Consider the following 3,712-nt stretch of genomic DNA (forward strand, 5'->3'; position numbering starts at 1 on the left):
CCAAATATAACCAATAAAAGTTTCATCCCCAATAATAAGGCATTTTTAATCAGAGGGTATTTAGGGTCCAGAGAAAACCCAATCAGAAGGTCCTTGAACAAGGCCCCGTGAACAAGGGGCCTCTAGACTGTGAAGTAAATTCATGACAGCATCTTTCAGGACTAGCTGTAATCTGCACAAAATACATTGTTTTCTCAGAGAGGACATGGCAATACATGAGTTATTGCAGTTACTGCCTGGGGCATAGCAGCTATCTAATGTTTAATGACCTGCGACAAACACAGCTCAGAAAATAGCTTCATATAACTTTCATTCTTGATCTCTTTGGCCAGTCTACTTATTTCTTTTAATATTTTTAACCTCAAGTAATTTTATTGGTCTTTGACAAATGTATTATTTCTGGGCTTATAACAATTGATGTGGAATATGTACTGGAGAAAGAATATATCTCCTTCCTTCCTTCCTTCTTTTTTTTTTTTTTTGGGCAAAATCTCACTCTGTCATCCAGGCTGGAGTACAGTGGTACAATCTCGGCTCGCCGCAACCTCTACCTCCTGGGTTCAAGTGATTCTCCTGCCTCAGCCACCTGAGTAGCTGGAATTACAGGCGTGCGCCACGACACCTGGCTAATTTTTGTATTTTTTGTATAGACTGGGTTTCGCCATGTTGGCCAGGCTTGTCTTGAACTCCTGACTTCAAGTGATCTGTCCACCTTTACCTCCGAAAGTGCTGGGATTACAGGTGTGAGCCACCTTTGGAAAAGGTGTTCCTTAGTTGATAAAAGCTCACAAAATCTGCCTCTTGTATAATTGTTTAAGATTCTGGTGTTTGGACCAGCTCCTTGCAGAATACATACTGCTCTGAATTTTAAACCAAAAGAATTTCTCCTCTCTGGTATATTTTATAATCATTGGAAAAAACTTCTTCTTCAATTAAAATTAATTAACCAATGTATGATACTATGCTGTTATTACAGAAGAAACTCAAAGAGCATTTGTTCTTCTAGGAATTCTGAGTCTTGAATTGGCAACACTGACACTCTCAGGGACCATCATTGCTATCCACGACTTCCAGCATTTTCAGAGTTCTTTGGCTGTCCTATTGGCATGAGCAAATAATTCAGCTAAGGATCCAGAGATGATGGGAGAGGCAAAGTCAGGCTGACAAACGAAGAGATAAGTGCAGCTCTGAGCAGGGTTTTGTGTTGCTGTGAGGGAAGAAAAATGAGGGTTTGGGGAGAGTAAAATTACCACCTCCCACTGTATTAAAGAACATTTCCTGGAAAAGGTGGAGTTTGAAAGACGGTGCTAATTCAAAAATGTGGAATGCTATCTTTTTCTTACTTGCTTTATATATCCTGCAGCAAAACAAAATTGTTCTGCTATGCTAGAGAATTTAGCTTGTGAGTTGTGTACACAATGCAGGAGTATGACACAGCTACCAACTTTCCTCCATCTGACTCTCAAGGGAAGAAAATTCAAGTTCTGTCTAGGCTCACTCTGTGAAGTGGGAAACTTGCTGGTTTTGTGGACTTTTTTTCCCTTCTTTCTTTCTCTCAGCTTCTCCCTTCTTCTCAGAAGATGCAGTTGTGATGCCTGCAACTTACCAAATACATCTATGAATCACATTCCAGTGGGAGACCCCTAAAGTAGAGGGAAAATAAGGGATTCTCCCCATGATGGAAAAAATCCAAAGACAGGGTCTCATGGAGCAAAGAATTCTGGCTGGATTTGGTTTGTAAGTAGATCCTTCCCCACTGTGTGTACGCCTTGTCTCTGCTTCTTCCCCACCCCCTTTCCCAGCTCTCTCTCTTGTTCTCTATACATTTTTCTTCCTATTCCTACTTTTCCCTTTCCCTTTTTAACCTCTATGTCTTAATCCTACCAGTGGCCCTCTTGAGAATTTATTAGCCATGATAGTGGTCCTTAGGCCTGAGATTTCTTAACAAAAAAATATTTTTAAAGCATTAACCGTGTGCTGAGCTCTATGCTGGATACTTTAGGAGATTCCAACATAAGACCAGTCTCTTCTCTTCAGAAGTTTCCAGTAGATAAGGGGGTAAAATCACTGTAATATAGGAAAGAGTGTTCAGTGGAAGTAAAAACTGCAAGTGTTTTTACTCGTAGTAAAAACAGGAGAAGATAGGACAGATCAGGATCTGGTGGGATCTGGCGTTCCCACCAGAGAACAAACCTGGCCACTCCAGGGTATGGTAGGTATTCAGGCATTCGGCCTGGAATGTCTTCTCTTTCACTGTCTCTCATCTGACCATATCCTACTTTAGGTCTCAGCTTAGATGTCCCCTATTCCAGGCAGTCCCCTACACCCTAAACTGGGTTTGGGACTTTACAGTGTCTCATCATGTCCAATACTGGTCCTTCTTGCTGCGCTCTCCACACTGACTTGAAGTTTCTTACTAGTCTCTTCAAGCCTTTGCACTGAGTTCTGGAGAAGAGAGCCCAGGTCGTTCACCTTTGCAGCCCAGCTCTCAAATAATCCTTGCCCCAGAAGTGGCTCAGTAAAGGTTTATTGAAGAGATCATCCAGGTGAAGGGAATGGCATGGCAGAGCTCAGAGGCACAGACTGCCTGGCATAGAGAAGGGCAGTGTGGCTGAGCTGGGGCCTGTTTCCTCTGTCTCTCCATGGGCTTTGCTTCACCCACTATTGCCTCTCTCACCCTTGGTCTCTCACCTCCCTCTCCTTCTGCTGGTAAACATATTCAAGTCCCATGCATTCTAAGAAAACCTCCCCCTTCAATTATCAGCCTTTCCTTCTCTTTAGTATCAAACTTCAACAAATAATGATTTGTATCTCCTGCCTACCCAGACTCACCTGCTCACTCTTCAGCCCACTGAACCTGTCTGCTGTCTCCACCACTGGCTCTTCCCTAGTGAAGGCTACAGCTATTGTGATTACCAAATCTCAGGTCCCCTTTTCAGGCACTGTCCTGTTTGCCATCTTTGGCTGTTCCTCAAGACCAGTTTAGATGTCACCTCCTTAGGTACACATCCCCTGCCCTCCAAAGCAGACTTAGCTGTCCCTTCCTGGCACCCTCTCAGAAACATTCTCTTCTCTTGTCCTCCATGATTCTTCCATCTCCCTGGCCAATTTTCGTCTCTCTTTTGGGTCTTCTCTTCTGCCAGCTCTGAAAGAAGGTTCTGTCCTTGTTTCAGGTTTGTATCTTCGCCCCGTTGTCCTTCAACACATTCCCCATAACCCCATTCTCTCCAAGCCTTCATTCATCACCCAGATGCTAATGAGCCCTAACCTTTATCCTGACTTCTGTGAACTCTGGATCCAAGTTTCCAGTGTCCCACAGGATTTCTCCACCTGAATGTCCTCAGGACACCTCCATCTCAGAATATACAACTTGAACTCATTACCTGTAGCTGCCACACCAAACCAGATCCCCCTTCCCAGTTTCAACTGAAATCATTACCCAGACATCTCAGTCATCCCCAACAATTCCTTCTGCCTCACCCTCCACAGGCAATTGGTCACCATGGCCTGATGTGTGTACCTCCAGAATGTCTCACATTAATCTGTTCCTCATGCCTGTTCTCAAGGCTTTCATCATCATCATCTCATCTCAACTCTCTCTCTCTCTTTTTTTTTTTTTTTTTTTTGAGACAGAATCTCACTCTGTCACCCAGGCTGGAGTGCAGTGGTGCAATCTTGGCTCACTGCAACCTCTGCCTCCCAGGTTCAAGTG

This window comes from Sapajus apella, unplaced genomic scaffold (assembly GCF_009761245.1).
Source record: "Sapajus apella isolate SASKATOON/1434 unplaced genomic scaffold, GSC_monkey_1.0 scaffold22, whole genome shotgun sequence".
Taxonomy (NCBI): domain Eukaryota; kingdom Metazoa; phylum Chordata; class Mammalia; order Primates; family Cebidae; genus Sapajus; species Sapajus apella.